Below are 18,019 nucleotides of genomic sequence, written 5' to 3'. Positions count from 1 at the left end.
GGAGCATATACCCGAGCTGGCCGCCGGGGAGCCTCTGAAGCCGCTTCTGCAGGCGGTTGACTGGAGGGCAGCAAGCACCGTGCGCCCTGAGAAGGGGCCCGGTATCGTCTCCGCCACCCCCATCCCCGCCCGGCCCGCGGAAGTTGGAGACTCGGGGCGGGGCGCACACCGCGCGGACCTCCGGAGAGGAAAGAAAGTCCCTTCGCGCGACGGGCAAAAGGTGATTCCCTGACCGGGAATCGAACCCGGGCCGCGGCGGTGAAAGCGCCGAATCCTAGCCACTAGACCACCAGGGAGACGGTGCCAGTTCCCTCTCCCGGGGGCCTCCCACGGGAGGGACCGTTTCCCCCGCGCTGGGGGAGGCGTCCGGCCTCTAGGAGGTCCCCCGGCCTCCCAGGAGCCCTTTCAGGATGGCATGCCCTCCCCGTGTCTCCAAACGAGAGCCCGCGGGAGACGCGCCAGGGCCCCGAGGCCCCGAGCCCCGCCAGGTCCACACGTCCGGCCGCACCTCGGGGCTGCCGCGGAGACGCACCTTTGGGAGGCGGCCGCGGGCGGACACGAGGAGCCGCGAGGGCGCGGGAGGGGAGGCGCCGGCGTGAGACCCGGGGGGGGGGGCGCATCGCCCGGAGGACCCCGAGGGACGCGGCCGCCGAGCCGCGCGGACGGAGACCGCCTCAAGGAAGGCCGGGCGGCCCAGCTGGACCCCGGGTCTCCGCCACAACCTGCGGCCCCTGTAGCTTTCCCACGACGCTGGGCCTGTTCATCCGCCCTGCAGACAACCGGAGCCTCATTCACCTTGGGGGGGGGGGGGGCGGTTCGGTGCGAGAGAGGCCCTTAGACCCCTGGGGGACGGGGCGGGGAGAGGGACGTGCCCCACCCTGAGGTGAGAGGGATGAAGTGAACGCGTGTCTGGCTCTGGGTGACTGTCTGATGAGTTAGTCGTTTCAAAACGTACTGCGCTGTGTGAAAACGCACAGACCCGGGGGGCGGGGGGGCGGCTGACGCTACGCTACCGACGTGAGGACCGACTCTGAGCCCCTTCGGACCGCGCAATGTGCCAGTGGCATCAGGAGACACAACCAGATAAATGGACCGAGACCCTGAAACTGCCGAACAGCTGACCCGGTGAGTTCGCTTTCAATGAAAACATGTCCTCGTGGAAAGAAAATAGGATCAATGTTTGGGGGCGGGGAGAACAGCTTTATTTCTACCTCACACTACACACAAAAATTAATTGGAGGTGCCTCATGAGACATAGAGGTTGACGGTCTAAAGCAGTTTTTGAGGAGACTTTGGGACTCCGAAGTCCCAGGAAAGGTTCCCTTGGCAGGGAACGGTTTACTAAACAGGACCCAGGGAAAATGTGTATATATAAAAAAAGACCTGATGAATCAGACCCCATCAACCGTAAGCATATCTGCTCCTGCAGAGGCCAGCAAGACCGTGAAAGCAGCAAGCCACAGACAGGGCGACGATGTTCCCACGACGAATCTGACAAGACAAGCAGGCGAGCAAATCCCCAAACCTGTAACTATAATGTGTCAGGAGCTCCTGCCAACTGGCCCCCGTGTTTTAGGGGGGCAGAGGCCATGGCACAGCTCCGTGGGGAAAGAAGACACGCAGGCCAGCAAAGCGCTAAGACAGTGCCCGCGTGTTCAGCCGTCAGGGACGCTGGCTATTCGCATCCCGCGGAGGCAGCACCGCTCACCACTCTCCCAGCAGCGCGGCTCAAGCTGTGAGGACAGGCAGGAAACCCCAGTCTTGGCCAAGACGTGGGACCGAGATCCCTCGGGGGGTCTCCTGAGGAATAAACCCCTTGTGGCGTGGGGTGGCTGCCCGCCGGCATCTCACAGTCCCGGAGGGCGTAGCCGGTGTCACTGGAGGCGCTACTGTGCGCACGGTAGGGAGGACGCCAGCCAGGAACTGACTGAAAAAGGCCCCGAAGCGGATTCCCCGGAGCCGGGGCTCGAGCGGCTCAGCGGGTCTACGGAGGAGGCGTCGCTAATCCGACCGGAAGTTTTCTCGGGCCTCTCAGCTCCTGCAGGCAGTGAGGAACCCGGAGACGCCGCCTCCGGGCCACTGCAGCCCCGCGGCTCCCTGCAGGCCGGTCGGGGGCCGACGACTGTGGTGATTCGGGGCCTGGGTTCTGCCCGCGCGGATCCCCCTCTCTGTGACTTCCTGGAGAACCACTTCCTAGATGAGGAGGTAAAACTCATCAGGAAGATGGGCGACCACCTGACTAACCTCCGCAGCTGCCCCCCCAGGCTGGGCTGGGCGACTGTCTTTTCGAAAGGCTCACTCTCAAGCACGACTAGGAGCCTCTGGAGACCAGCAGGCTTTGAGGGGCTCCTCTGGCACACCCAGCCCCTCCCCCCCCCCGTGCCAGGGTTTGTGCCTGAACCTTAGGCCCTGCAGCCACTTAGGCAGCTTTTAACCATCCTGGAGCCCTTTCCCAAAACGTGGACCAAATGGAGGCAATAAAGATTTTTGCAGGGGGAAAAAAAAAAAAAAACCACCAAGGGGGCGGGGGGAAGCATTTCTTCAGGTTCCTTGCGCTCAGACTCAGAAGGAGACGGTGCCCGGGTCAGTGCACTGAGGAGTTTCCCTCTGCTCCGGGGGAAGGCCTGCTGGCGCCCCGGGCCGTCTGCGCCCCCCCCTCCCCGGGACCAGCGCCGCGGGCGGGTTTCCACGCCAGGTAAAAGGGAGAGGCGGCGAGCGCCCGGGAAGAGTGCCGTGACTCGGATTCGAACCGAGGTTGCTGCGGCCACAACGCAGAGTACTAACCACTATACGATCACGGCGCGCCACCCTTCCGGCCGCGGGCTCGGCCGCCGCTGCGGGGCCTCTGGACGCAAAGTCGTTCCAGGTACGGCGCCGCGTTCCTTCCGAAGAAACCGCAGGGCTGCTGCCGCCGTCCCCTGCGGGCCCACCACCCTGGGGAGGGGATACACCTCCCCTTCCCCTCGACGCCGATGCGCGGCGCAGAACCCCCAGCCTCCATCTCCTGACCCCCATCCGGCCCGAGCCTCGGCACGGGGTCCTGGGGATCTCCGGCGGCCCGCGCCACCTCGCCCCCACCCCCTCCCCCCGCTGCCCCGCGCGGCCCTGGGCGTTTGCCCCTGTTGACCACCCCCTCCAGCACCACCGCAGCTCCCCAGCTCCGACCGCCGTGGAGGGGAGTGAGCCGAGCGCCACCGGCACCCAAGGTGGGTGAGGGAGGGACAGGAGGGAGGAACCGTCCGGGAGCCGCGGGCGTCTGCCTCGCCCTGCCCGGTCGCCGCCGACGGAAGGCGGGTGGCTCCCCCTAGCGCCGAGTGACAGCTCGCTATCTAGACGGACGTGGGCGGGGACTGCCCGCAGGTCTCTGTGGCGCAATCGGTTAGCGCGCTCGGCTGTTAACCGAGAGGTTGGTGGTTCGAGCCCACCCAGGGACGAGTTGGCCTTTTTAGAACCTAGAAAACGTCCTTTGGCGGGGGCACCACCGGAGGACTGACGCCGAGGCCGAGGCCGGCCATAAGGCCATCGCGGACTCTGGAGGAAGAAAACCCATGGCTGAGAATCCGGAAATCCTCGAAGGGCTGCAACCCTCTAAATGCCTTTTAACAGTGCAGTTGCTGCCATCCTTTGTCCCTTTCCTTATACTCTTTCCGGTAAGTTGGTCCTAGGTGTTTATGGTTACAGATAACGGCTGTCATCCTCGTTCTCGTGCACATATTTTTGGCCACCTGACAAATATTTCTGCAGGGTAGAGGCCCGGAAGAGCAATTACTCTAACATAGTCTTTCCACGGTTCCTATATCATCCAATTTGTTTTTCCCTGTTGACGGGTTAGTTATAACTCTTTCTTTTGTTATTTCAGCGACCGCTTCAGGCTTCATAGCAGCACACACCTGTAACTTACCAGCCTCCCTCCAAGCCATCTCCTACCTCTTCACATTCCTCCAATTTAATATCATTGGAAGAACTTAAAGATGACACTAGACCTTGAAATTGCAGATTGACTTGACAAATGATGGAGAAATGCATGTTCGGATTTATATAAGATACCTTAAAAGGTTTACCCGCCGTCCCCACCCCCACCCCCAAACTGTAAGAATAACAAGTCAGTATGATGGCCAGAATTATAAGACTTAATCTCCATTAAATTTTATCATATATGTAACTTACTGAAATACATACTTTGGTATCGTATAAGCTCTTAAATAGTATTGGAAGGAAAGCGTGTTCGTTAGACCAGTAGAGGAAATTTAGGCAGCTAAGTGTCCCTAGGAGTTTGAAGAGAAAATAAGCCCAAGACTTGTATCAACTACAATACTATCTACCAATATTTTCTGCATTATTAGTAAATCTAGAAGGCAACATAAAGCAGTTTTTAGATCAAAATCATCAAACCAATCTGATGCACACTAGGAGTCCTTTTATAAAATATGACATGATATATATATCTTCTGTGCCATTATATAGAAAATATTAAAATCCTTTGAAGTGTTTAAGTATTTGAGATTCATCCTTACTGTCCACCTGATTTTCTGTTCTTGTACCTAGCACTGAGACGACTCATTTATCTACAGCTAAACTATTTCTTGGTTTTGTTTTTGTTTCCTTCCCTGAGTCACAGATTCAGCGGGAAAGGAAATGTGAGGGGCACCTGGCTAGCTCAAATGGTAGAGCATGGGACTCTTCACTCTTGATCTCAGGACTGTGAGCTCTAGCTGACACACCTTGGGTGTAGTGATAACTTAAAAATAACACCAGAAGAAAGTAAGAAAGAGAGAAAGAAAGAGAGGGAAAGAAAGAAGGAGAAGGAAGAAAACAAGGAAGGAAGGAAGGAAGGAAGGAAGGAAGGAAGGAAGGAAGGAAGGAAGGAAGGAAACCCCATCAATAGCATCTTTGGACCCCCAGTGGGGGTCCGAGAAATAGAAGCTCCGTCACTACCCCACTTTGGGGAGAGGCACAATTGAATACACACCTCAAATCAGGTTGCCTGTGTCTGTTTGGACTCAGACTGGAGCTGGGACCAACTCAAGGCCAGGACAAGACTAAGCCCCATCATCACAGGGCAGCCACCTACCTGACAGCACCGATGCAGATAATTCCAGAAAGCTCTTGAAAACTTTTCCCTTCCCTTTGGAGAATTTTCCACCTGCTCCCTTCCCCCTCCCACCCCAGGAAAGGATTCTTCAGCTTTGGCTGGGCCAGGACCCTCTAAGATCCCTGTAGGGAAGAGAGAGCCAGGAGGGCAGGAGCCAAGGGGGCAGCTGCTCTTCCCTGAAGGGTCTCTCCCCGGGGTGGGAAGGTTCTAGAGCTCAGGCTGACCCTAGACCCACTGCCCACCAGAAGGAGCCCAGAGGGCAGGCAGTGCTGGGGGCATGGCCACCTAATCCTGTTCCTACAAGCACAGGGCACGCCTGGCCTGCACTATCCCGGAAGAGGCAAATAACACTCCACCTGCCTGAAGCTTCTCTGCAGCCTGGAGGCAAGAGATGTCTGGTTCCTGAAGGGACAAGCGGGGTCTCCTCCAGAGGACAAAGCCCTCCCCTGGCCTCTGAAGAAAGGTCATGCCGGTTTGGAGGGACATTGCCCAAGGGAGGGAGCAAGAGCAGCCTAACCAATTGTCTTGAGATGTCTGCCAGGTGCCTTCAAATGATGTCCAGTCTGTAAATATGAGGATGGAGGGAGAAAGTAAATGCGGGGAAATGTTCACTGGTGCACTTAGGGGAGGGATACAGTATATTACCACTCCTGCAACTTGTTCTGTATGTTTCAAAGTTTGCTTGTTGGCCTTAGAGGAGTGACAGAGTGTAGTCCCAAAGGGACCCATGCTTTGGCGCCAGCAGATGAAAACCCAGAAAATAAAGGTTAGATTTCCCAGTCAGAGAGAGCAACAGTGGGGTGGGGAGGTGTCCCAATGGCCTAGGGCTGAATCCAGCTGCCAATGGCTCCCAGCCCTACCCCCTGCTCCTCACCTCTCCCAGCCTCAGCCACACCTGGGCCTCTGAGGCCTGACCATGAGGACACTGGCCTGTGCTGCATTCTGGTCTAGCTTAGCCCTGTGTGTGGCAGAGCCAGGGCCATGCTCTCTTTCTGAGCCTCCGTTTCCTTAGGAGTAAGGGGCGGCCTTGGCTCTCAGCAGGCAAGGAGCAGAGTCCCTCTACTTCATGACCTCGAACTAGTCCAAGGGCCCTCCTGAGGACGGTACCTGAAAGGCTCCTTTGGCGTCCCCGTGGGCTCATTAGGTGGAGCCCAAAGCTCTTAATCTTCGCATCTTTGGCTTGAGTCCCAGGTGCTGTTGGTTTTCTTTAGTTCTGACAGGGAAATCTACCTTTCAGTAATGGTGGGGTGTGTGTGTGGGGGGGGCGGTTGGGGGGAAGCCAAGGTTGCTGCCCAAGGTTGCTGCACAGGGAAGAACGTGTTGGTTTTCATAGCCATAGCACCCGTCAGCCTGTAGAGGAGACTTAGGGCCAGAGGAGCAGATCAGGGGTCTTCTGGATGTAAAAGTAACCTGAAGTCCAGGTTGCCCTGTGTGCTCTTCTTGGCCTGATCTCCAGCGTGAGGGGGAGCAGACCAAGGAGGCCAGTCAGGTTGTTAAGTGCTGGCGCGTCTGAGTCTTTCAGGCAGCAGCAGAACCCCATCCAGCCTCAGGCGTGAGGTTTGTTTTGTTTGTTTATTTCTGAATGGCAAAGGGAGCTGCGCAAGCCGGCCCAGGCCCCATTGGCCGAGCCCATGGTCCTTTGCGTGTTTGGAGCAAGAATAGAACTTGGGGTAAGAAAGAGGGCTGTTTCCGCCCGGTTTCGAACCGGGGACCTTTCGCGTGTGAGGCGAACGTGATAACCACTACACTACGGAAACCAGGCCGCCGGCGGCGCCCTCTGCCAGGACCCTGAAAAGCCTGGTGCTGCCACTACTGTTCTGCCCACCAGTTTCTTTGCCGAGTGCAAAGGCCCCTGGGAGCACCCGCGAGCCCGCAGGCCGGGGGACCGCAGCCCCGAGCGGCCCGGCTGGGGTTCCGCGTCTCCACCATCCCGGGCGCCCAAGACTCTGGGGGCCTCGGCAGTCCGGCTTCGGGATCCGCATCCAACGCAGGGTTTCCAGATCCGATTGGAGGGACCCCAGTGCTGGGACCCCCTTCCGGGAGAAGGGGGGGCGGGTCAGCTGCGTCCGAGCCCCAGGCGCCCCCGCCGCCCCCTTGGGGTCACCCGCCCTCCGGGGCGGTCGCCGGGGCGGTCCCCGCGGGGCGGTCAGCGCTCGGGGCTGGGAATCCTCCCAGGAGCCCGGGGACCGGCTCCCCCCGCCCCCGCGGGCCCCGCGGCCCCGGCCCTGAGCGCCTCGGTTCCCAGCCCTTCGCTGTGCGCTCCTCCGCGGTCCTCTGGGATGAAGGGGGAGACTCTGGTACCCTCTGGGCAAAAGTGGTCCCTTGGGTTCCTGCCTGGGCTGCTTTAAAGCCGCTGACAGGAGGCCTGTGGCCATTACCGTCGAACAGTGTCCAGAGAAATCCAGGCCTTGGAACGGAGGGATGAAAAGGAAGTGCGAGAAACCGTTCTAAGTGGCACAGAGCCCACGAGTGGCATAGCCGTGACTCGGAGGGCAGGGCCGTTTCTACTGGGTGGGCTGCCTTGGAGTCTCTCTGTGGCTTCACAGCAGACCTGAAAAAATATGATTGATTCTGTTTCTCTGATGAAAATTTTTATCTTGTTATCTATTTTTATTTCTTGCCTTTCAGGGTGAATACTGGTTTACTACAAATACTCCATCATCACTGAAAGAGGAAATCTACATCTTCCAGATAAATAATAATTCTTCTTCTCCTCCTCCTCCTCCTCCTCCTCCTCCTCCTCCTCCTCCTCCTCCTCCTCCTCCTCCTCCTCCTTCTTCTTCTTCTTCTTCTTCTTCTTCTTCTTCTTCTTCTTCTTTCTTTCTTCTTCTTTCTTCTCCTTTCTTCTTCTTTCTTCTTCTCCTTCTCCCTCTTCTTCTTAAAATAGGAGGGGATCACTGGTGCATATTTGAAGTTTTCTAATAATATTTGGGGTAAGCCTGGCTGGATATTATATCACTTGCTAGAAGCATGTGCAGAAGACTGTCCTCCATGAGCTAAACCATCTCATCATGCTTGTCCAAGCTACAAGGATTTCATGAAGTTGGATCCAGTTCCCTGCCATGCCGTCCCATTGTCAGTTAAATCACCATCAAAATTATCAAGTAACCGGTTGTCCAAGTGCTGCTCACCAATATGGAGGGGAAGAGGCCAACCAAACCTTTTAATACTCCCCATTTATTCTGGGGAATGTCGAAAGTCAGCAGTGGTGCAGTTAGGTGGAAAGAAAAGTCTTAATTATAATACTATTAACTGCTTTCTCAGAGCTTTACTGTGTGACCAGCACAACGTCCCTCCATGCTGTACCGCGTATAACTTGTCTAGTCCACGTAACGACCTGAGATAGCGTAGCTTATTACCACCCTTCGTTGCAGGTGTGAATACCCAGACACTGAAAGGCCGAGCTGACTTTCAAAGGGCCCTAGCCCTGGGATGGTGAGAGCTGGCACTCAGAGCCAGGCAGTTTGCCTCCAGAGCCATTGGGCTTGACCATCCTGCCAGTGTTAACTGAGAAGACTTCACCAAGATTTGCTTCCCCTCCTTCTTGCCCAACCTCCCTGATTTTGAAAAAGAGAGAGAGAGAGAAGATTCAAAGTAAAGCCTACGAAACACTGAGAATTATTTGGTGAAATAAAGGAGAAAGAACACACACAGCGATTTAGTCTTCCCAGACTCCATGCCTCCAGAGACCATGCAATCACATGTCCCAACCAGGACTTTTTAATTAAATCTCGATTCTTCTTTCTTTTTTAATTTTTAAAGTTTTAAAAAAAATGTTTTATTGAAGTTCGATATGCCAATATATAGTATAACACCCAGTGCTCATCCCGTCAAGTGCCCCCCTCAGTGCCTGTCACCCAGTCACCCCATCCCCCCGCCCACTTCTCCTTCCCCTTCTACTACCCTTTGTTCATTTCCTAGAGTCTCTCATGATTTGTCACCCTCTCTAATTTTTCCCAGTCATCTTCTCTCTAAATCTCGACTCTTCTTAATGGTCTGAACATGGAAGCTCCCTTGAAGCTCAACGGAAAAAAAAAAAAAAAAAAAAAGACTGCCTTTTGTGTTCAAAGTGTAGAGGAGACAGACGCTGAGCACTCCTGCCTACTGACTTAGGGCAAAGGGAGTGCTTTGGAGTGACAAGCGGAAGGGAGGGTATCCCATAAAGATGAGACAGAACCATGCTTTTCAAAGTTCATTAATGAACATAGCACTTCCATATTTGGCCACATCCATGGACCTTTAGCATCAATTAGGTAATATTTTCCATACTTTGATTTACATCTTTTACGCAGTAAATTTATTTTAAAAATTAATTGTATATGAGCATCACAATTCCAACACCAGTAGGCATTGGCACAAACAGGATGTAACTATAAAATTACATAAAAGGAAAAAATCTTGTAGTTATAGTTAAGAACAGAGGTAATCAGCAGAGCTCAGGAGCCTCCACAAGCTTTCCCTTGAGGCGTGGGCAGAGGCAGCCTTACAGGAACCTAGAGCAATGCTGGGGCTGGAATGATCAACACAAGAAAACCCCGGTCATGCCCGGTTTTACCACTGCCCTGCAGTAGCCAGGGCATGGAATGGTTCTTCTTTGCCAGCCAAGGGAAAACATGACATGCTGGCTTCTTTAGCAGCCAAGGGAAAAGCAGAGAGCCCTCCCCTCAAATAAAGCTCAGGGAAAAACCAAGAGATCAGTACAGACACAGGAGCTGCTGGTGCTAGGGATGTACCAGATGGACTAAAATGAATCTAATGCTGAAGACGAAGTCAGGACTTTGAAATAAAATCATCTTATGTGCAACTGACACACCAGATGAAAGAGCCAGATGTGCATTTTCAAATGCGGAGGCCACTGGACACATATGGCAGTTGAGTGCTTGCATTGTGGCTAGTGCTGAGAAAGCGAAGTTTCAAATTTGTTTTTTGTACTTCATAGTTCCGTTTAAATAGCTACACGTGGCCAGTGGCTAGAGCAGAGATAACACAGGTTAGAGAATAATCATCATACCATAAAATCATCTGCCTTATTTCTCTGTGGCAGTAAGCAAAGTAATGACACTTCACATCTAATAACAATTCTTTCTAAAGATGCCTTTGAGAGAGAGAGAGGACACACACAAGCAAGCATGCGTGAAGGGAAGTACCAAGGGAGAAGGAGGGAGAGTCTTAAGCAGACTCTGCTGAGTGCAGAGCCCAACAGATCAAGACCTGAGGCAAAACCAAGAGTCTGATGCTTAATGGACTGCACCACCCAGGAGCCCTCAGTAACAATTCTCGAGGGCTTTTTTCAGCTGCCTAGGTACAGCTGAACGTCAGTTCAACCCTAAGGACCATATGTCCCCTGCTGTCTCTGCTTCCTCATCAGAGCCATACACCTTCCTGAGTCAAGGGAGCCTCAGCCAGTCCTGCTCTCTCACAGATGGGGTCTCAGTCCTTTGGCTGGTCATTCGGCCAGCCACCAGGTGGTGGCTTCATGCCTTTCCTCCCGGGTTTGACTGATGTTGCTGAAGCTCTGTGTTGGTCCACTGTTGTACGGTGCAGAAGTTTCCTTGTTTTTGAAAGTTCCTGGGACAAGAGCATGACTCCAGGCTCTTGCTGGCAGGAGGCCATACAGAGCCATGCAATCTCTGTGTGGATTAGGTGATTGATGCAAGGAATCAGAGAGTCATGTCAGACCATTGAGGGTCTCTGGTAGAATTTTTGTCCCTTCCCCAGGTCACTGCGTTTGATTTCCAAGAGCAGCGTTTTTACTCAATTTTGCAAAGCTAATTTCTCTATAGCACAGCCAAGACCGCAGAACAAAAATGGAAGCCACAGAAACAATGGTCGTGATGGACAAGTAAAGACACAATTCTGAGGTAGGACTTAAATAGTGATGGGGAGGTCTTGGCCTTCGATGGGAACCAAAAGGTTGCCAGCAAAGCTCTGGCACTTTAGGAGCTTTGACTCTGGATGCCAATACCCTTCACTCCCCAAGCCTGTCCCAGAATGAAAGAGTATCCTAGAGCAAAGCAAACAACAGGTCTCTCAGATCCACCAGAAGTTGAGATTGGGACACAAAGGACCAGAATGGAGAGTGACAGAGAAAATTACAGTGGGCATGTGAACCATACCCTCTAATTGGGAACTGGCTTTGTTTCACGACTAGAAAGGACCTGTCTTGGGATGGTCCAATGGCTACATTTTCCTCAGAAGCATCTCCACCTCCGAGCTATGATGTATATACAGAGATGAATATGAAAATTATATGTCAATCTTAGTAGTAAAGAGATTTTGAATGAGTTATCTCTCATTGTTGACTTACAGAAATTGGAACAGTTATAAGAATGTCATTAAACAAAGACAAAGCCAGGATTTATAAGAGAGATGGGAAAGAGAGCAGAAAGGAAAAAAACAAACAAACAAACAAACACAGAAGGTTCGAGAATGGGGAGTTGTTGTTTTTTTTTTTTTTCCTTTCCTTGGCAGACAGATGAGCTGAAAGCCAGCAAATAGCTAGTCTGGACAGTTCATTCTGGTGAAGCTGACCCACCCGTCAGATCAACTTTTCGGCTATTTGTTTTTTGCTTTTTATTTTTAAGATTTTATTTATTTATTCATGGGAGACACAGAGATAGATAAAGAGAGGCAGAGACACAGTTAGAGGGAGAAGCAGGCTCAATGCAGGGAGCCCAAAGTGGGACTGTAGGATCATGCCCTGGACGAAGGCGGCACTAAACCGCCGAGCCACCTGGGCTGCCCTGTTTTTTGTTTTTTAAAGGGAATTTTTCCCTCCCCCATATTATTGAGAACTGGGACAAAGTATAACTGTTTGAATTTTATTTTTTTTAAGATTTTATTTATTTTTTCATGAGAGACACAGAGGGAGAAAGAGATATAGACATACAGACAGACAGAGACTTAGGGAGAGGGAGAAGCAGGCTCCATGGAAGGAGCCCAATGTGGGACTCGATCCTGGGACTCCAAGATCACCCACCCTCCCCCCCCCAGCCGACACCCCCCCCTCCCCGAGCTAAAGCAGACCTCAACTGCTGAGCCACCCAAGCCATTTGTGAATGCTCCAAAAGTTTTTGAAAGTTTAGTCGTGGAATGAGTATGGTGACTCCCCTCTCCCCAACTTCCTTTGTGAAAGAAAGATTCTTTCATATCTTTAAGATTTTATTTACTTATGGAGGGGGGGTGGAGGGCAAAGGGAGAAGCGGACTCCTTGCCTAGGAGGGAGCCCAATGTGGTGCTTTATGCCAGGACCCTGAGATCATGATCTGAGCCAAAGTCAGAGGCTTAACCGACTGAACCACCTAGGCACCCCCAAACTTTTTATTTTTTTTATTTTTAAAAAATATTTATTTATGATAGGCAGAGAGAGAGAGAGAGAGAGAGAGAGAGAGGCAGACACAGGAAGAGGGAGAAGCAGGCTCCATGCCGGGAGCCCGACGCGGGACTCAATTCTGGGACTCCAGGATCACACCCTGGGCCAAAGGCAGGTGCCAAACCACCGAGCCGCCCAGGGATCCCCACACCCAAACTTTATTTTTCCTCCAAACTTTTTTAAACCAAGATGTATTAAATATAAACCTGTACCATTACAAAACCATTACCAATGTAAGCCAACCTGAATAACTACTGATGTAGTACCAATTGAAGTATAGAACATTAACAGGCCACAGAAATCTTTCTCATGTCTTTTCCCATCTCAGGTCTCACAGAGTAATCTCCATACCACACCCCTCCTTATAACCCCTACCTATAACAATAGATGTTAATTCTTCTTGCCCTTTACATTCACATAAATTGAATCATTTTTGTTGGGAGAGAAGCACTGGTCTGACTTGTACTCAACATCACGTCTGTGATTTTTATCCATGTTTTCTCTGTACTTCTTGTTTCCATATTCCTTGTGTGAATTGTATCTCAATATATGTATTCTGCTCTTGGACATTTGAGTTGGTTCCAATTTATGATATTTTGGATTGATATGAATATTCTTTGATAGGTCTCTCAGTGGCCATATATATTTCTCTAGGACAGCCCATTTCAGTGAAGTATAATGCCAGTCACATATAATTCTCAATTTTCTAGCACATTTTAAAAAGTAAAATGAAAGAGATAAATCTATCTTACTATTATTGTAATAGACCTACTACACCAAAAATACTGTCATTGCAACATGTGATACTAACAACATTTCACGTGTTCAGTAGCTTCAAGTAGCTTGTGTCTATCATACTGGACAGCACAGGACTGAGGTATGTAGTTAAAAGTAGTATTTCTGGGCTACAATATATGACCATGAATATGTGACCCTTAGTTGGCACGACCAAATTTTTTTCCAAAATTTTTAGAATTTACTCTTTCCAGAATTAAGGGTCTCCAATGCTCCTCATCCTGTCAGCATTTGTGATTGTCAGTCTTTTTAAAAGTCAGGTTTATTGAGATGTATTTTACATGCAATAAAATTCATGAACATTAGATTATGCTACTTTCTCTTCAATGATATCTTCACAAAACTGGATTTTGGTGGTTGCTGTGATAAAAGCAAGCACCACGCAAAAAAAAAAAAAAAAAAAAATCAATGTGTGACAAGGAATGAAGGTGGCAGTTTGAGGTCTGAGAAGCTGTGCAGTGCATAACACCAAGGATATGATTTTGAAATTTTTCTTTAAGGAAATATCCCCTTTAGGGGCACCTGGCAGACTCAGTTGATAGAACATGGGCCTCTTGATCTCAGGGTCGTGACTTCAAGCCCCACTTTGGGGGTGGAGTCTATATGAAAAAATAATTAAAATAAATAATATTAAATTAAAATAAAGGAAATATCACATTTAAAGCATACACAATAACATTTTTCTAGACATTCTTAGTTTTATTTTAAATTTACGTAAGTATAAATTTACATAAGTGATTATGATTACCCTGACTAGTTAGATGTTTAGAGGCCTAATCTGTTTTTTTCTCTGCAGAGGAAGAGAAAGTATACTGATTTCTTTCTTTCTTAAGATTTTATTTATTTATTTATTAATGAGAGACACACAGAGAGAGGCAGAGACACAAGCAGGCTCCATGCAGGGAGCCCCATGTGGAACTCAATGTGGGACTCGATCCTGGGTCTTCAGGATCAGGCTCTGGGCTGAAGGCAGACACTCAACCACTGAGCCACCCAGGGATTCCCCTACTGATTTGTTTCTAAGAAAATATGTATAAAAGGGAAGAATTCCATCAGACTAGTGGGCATTCCCAAGTGTGGTAAGTAACAGCATTTAATGTGGAAACAAAGGCCAATAGAATCTATGAACAAGGGTTAACAGTGAAGGACACAGAAGAAAATGATTAAGCAAAATGACCTCCTTGAAGGACCCCCATTGCTGATAATCTGAGTAATTCTGTGATACCCTTTTGAGTCTCACAGGGCAGTCTCTTCCAGGTGATAGATCTGTGCCTGAAGTCATTGCTTTCATCCATTTTTATCAAGCCAAACTTACAATTATAGAAAGTGGTAATGAATATTAATTTGTCAGAAAAGCACATGCTGTTGATTTAATTTCTTGTCTGTTATGATACAAATGTCTTTCCTTACTTTGTGCTCTGATTTAAAATACAATCCTTAATGGACATTAACATTTTTTCAACTATTTAGAAACCTAAGTATTCCAATCAAAGAAGGTTGCCCCTTGCAAGTTAAAAAAATTGTTTTCTTCCTGTGCTAAGATCTCTTTTAGATATAGCAGTTTATTAAAGCCAAGAGTTCCTACAGGGACATCACTGTGGATGAAGATCATCCTTATCATTGGCATTCCACTCTTGCAAGTATTGACAAGTATTAGGTTCATACCAAATTTTGGAAGGACAAGATGTGAACAACTTGTTGTAATCTCAAATGCCAGAAAATACCGACCAGAATCCTCAGCACAACAGACAATCAAAAAGACTCAGGCTACATGAGTTGTCATCTACCTAACAGGGAATAGATCTCTGTCAACTACCACTCAACAAAGATTAGCCTCAGGAATTGATTTTGTAGAATTAAAACATGGGACGCCTGGGTGGCTTAGCAGTTGAGCGTTTGCCTTTGGCTCAGGGTGTCAGATGGAGTCCCACATCTGGCTTCCTGCTTGGAGCCTGCTTCTCCTTCTGCCTATGTCTCTGCCTCTCTCTCTCTCTCTCTCTCTCTCTCTCTGTGTCTCATGAATAAGTAAATAAAATCTTTAAAAAAATCATGCACTGATGCCTGCTAATAGAGGGAAATAATGATGCAAAAATAAGAAAGAAAGAAAAAAAACTTTTCCGATCACCCGACTAAGTGTATGAAAGGCAAGAAGCTCACTTGCTGTTCATGAGATTCAACAGAAGAACTGAGCCAATAGCAACACGGTCCAGGTGTGTAAGAGGAGCCAGTCAAGGGTAGGATTCTACTGAACATATTCTAGGATATGTTCATAATAACATAAACATATTCTAGGATATGTTTCAGATGGGCTCATTTTTATGGACACAGCAAGACAAAACTGTCAAGGAAAAATACAGAGACAGTTATGTGCATGCCAACTCACCACTGCATAGCAAGGAGAACAGGCATTAGAGTCTTGTCATCAAATAAAAGCAAAACCAAGATTTCCTTTTTTAAAAGTTTTATTTATTTAAGTGATCTCTACAGCCAACATGGGGCTCAAACTCACCATCTCAAGATCAGGAGTCACATACTCTTCCAACTGAGCCAGCCAGGCACCTCCAAGACCCTGAGATCAAGAGTCACATGCTCCTCCAACTAAGCCAGCCAGGTGCCCCCAAGATTCCTTTTTAAAAAGAAGAAAAGCCATCTGGAGTCAGATTTTTCTCCCCTTGGATAAGCTACTTGGGAGGAAGCAAAGCAATCACCCTGAGCCCTCTGCCCTAGACTCAGCTGACTACAGAAAACAATGACAGTAATTCGAGGACTTTGTATTCAATGACTGCATCCTGAAAGTTTAGCTGTCCAACATATGCAATAGAATGCCTCTGTAATGTTCACAATGTCCCTCCGTTGTACCTGCTCTTTAGTTAAGTCAGGAGGGTACCACTTCCCTTATCAGAATATCATAGATAGAGGTTCAGAAAGATTGTTGTCTTCGCAAGTAAATGAAGAAAGGGACATTGATAGGCTGGGAAAGAAATTGGAATATAATTTGATACTGCTTCTATGGAAGGCAAGTTTGCAGGATTTCCTAAAATTGGAAGCATATGAATACTATAATATAGTAGTTGCACTTCCAGTTTTGTACACTATAGAAACACCTGCACAGGTAGCCAAAGATAGGTGTACAAGAATGATGGTGCTTACATTTCATAATCACAAAAGCATAAAACCAACTTAATTGCAAAAGCAATATGAAAGAGGTAAAATAAATATTACATATACTATGGGAGAAATGCTTCTGTCCAAAAAATGCAGAGGATAATTATGATGAGGATTCCACTGATTACAATATTATTGATAGAGCAATTACCAAATCCAGGCACTTCCTGGGGACAGGTTACCATTGTTGACCTCATGCTACACATGAAGAAACTGAAGCACATCAACACCAAATGTTGGCGAAGATGTGGAGCAACAGAACCCTCATTCATTGCTGGAGGGAATTAAAAATGGTACAGCCACTTTGGAAGACAGTTTGGCAATTCCTAACAAAACTAAAAATATTCTTAATATGTGAGCCAGTAATCAGGTTCCCTGCTTTTAGCCAGAGGAGTTGCAAAGTTACATCCACACAGGAACCTGCCCAAGGATGCCAAGAGCAGCTTCACTCACAATCGCCAAAACTTAGAAGCAATCAAGATGTCGTTTAATAGGTGAAGGGATAAATGAACTGTGACACATACAGACAATGAATTATTACTCAGGAGTAAAAAGAAATGAGTAGCCAACCCATGAAAAGACATTGAGGAATCTTAAATGTGTATCACTAAGTGAAAGAAGGATATTTGAAAAGGCTACATACTGTAGGATTCCAACTATATAACATTCTGGAAAGGCAACACTGTGGAAGCTAAAAGGATCAGTGGTTGACAGAAAGGGGGCACAGAGGATTTTTAGGGTAGTGAAACTACTTTGTGTGATACCATAATGCTTTCATTTTACATTTGTCCAAACCCACAGAATGTACAACATCAAGAGTGAACGCCAATAAACTATGGCCTTTGCGTGATTATGATGTATTAATGTAGGTTCACTAGTTGTAGCAAATACATCACTTCCTTGGGGCGTGTTGACAATGAGGGAGTCTATACATGGGGTGGGTGGTAGGAAGTATATGGGAAATCTCTGTACCTTCCCCTCAATTTGCTGTGAACCCAAAACTTCTCTAAAAAACAATAAAGTCTTGGGAGGCCTAGGCAGCTCAGCAGTTGAGCATAGGCCTTTGGCTCAGGGCGTGATCCCATCCCAGAGTCACCGAAAGGAGTCTCATATGGGGCTCCCCACAGGGACCCTGCTTCTCCCTCTGCCTGTCTCTGCCTCTCTGTGTGTGTGTGTCTCTCATGAATGGATAAATAAAAATCTTTAATAAAAAACAAAGTCTTAATTTAAAAAAATGTAAGTACCCTTAAGAACAATCTTCCCAAAGTCAGCAGTTTAGAAAAATGTTTGCAAACAATTTTAGATTTTATTTTTTAAAAATTAAAGTGTAACTTATTCATCCACTCTTTCAGGGCAGAATAGAAAAAATTTTACCCACTGGAATCTGGGTTCTTATATCTGTTTGAGGAGTTCGGTTTAGAGCTATAAAACTGACAGCCCAGCAGGTACTGTAAGGGAATCAGGTTGGGGAGGTGGGTGCTTTTAAGAGTGAGCTTCTGTGAGTTGGCTGGGACCCAGCTTCCGATACTGTAGTTTTTATGTGACGAAGAGTGCAGGTGCAGCACTGAATTAAAAGTCTGACAAGGCACTCACTC

The 18,019-nt window shown here is 48.8% G+C and overlaps 4 non-coding genes across 4 annotated transcripts; 1 reads left to right on the top strand and 3 right to left on the bottom strand.

Annotated features, from left to right (window-relative positions):
- Window positions 1-224: 224 nt before the first annotated feature.
- TRNAE-UUC (transfer RNA glutamic acid (anticodon UUC)) lies at window positions 225-296 on the bottom strand. Its single transcript has one exon. It is a non-coding gene; the product is annotated as a tRNA-Glu (tRNA).
- A 2,433-nt stretch (window positions 297-2,729) lies between these two features.
- TRNAH-GUG (transfer RNA histidin (anticodon GUG)) lies at window positions 2,730-2,801 on the bottom strand. Its single transcript has one exon. It is a non-coding gene; the product is annotated as a tRNA-His (tRNA).
- Window positions 2,802-3,360: 559 nt separating this feature from the next.
- On the top strand, window positions 3,361-3,434 carry TRNAN-GUU (transfer RNA asparagine (anticodon GUU)). The gene has a single exon. It is a non-coding gene; the product is annotated as a tRNA-Asn (tRNA).
- Window positions 3,435-6,776: 3,342 nt separating this feature from the next.
- On the bottom strand, window positions 6,777-6,849 carry TRNAV-CAC (transfer RNA valine (anticodon CAC)). Its single transcript has one exon. It is a non-coding gene; the product is annotated as a tRNA-Val (tRNA).
- Between the last annotated feature and the right edge of the window lie 11,170 nt (window positions 6,850-18,019).

This window comes from Canis lupus, chromosome 17 (assembly GCF_003254725.2).
Source record: "Canis lupus dingo isolate Sandy chromosome 17, ASM325472v2, whole genome shotgun sequence".
NCBI lineage: Eukaryota > Metazoa > Chordata > Mammalia > Carnivora > Canidae > Canis > Canis lupus.
The sequence above is the reverse complement of the archived record's forward strand: the minus strand, read 5'-3'. Positions and strand labels throughout refer to the sequence as shown.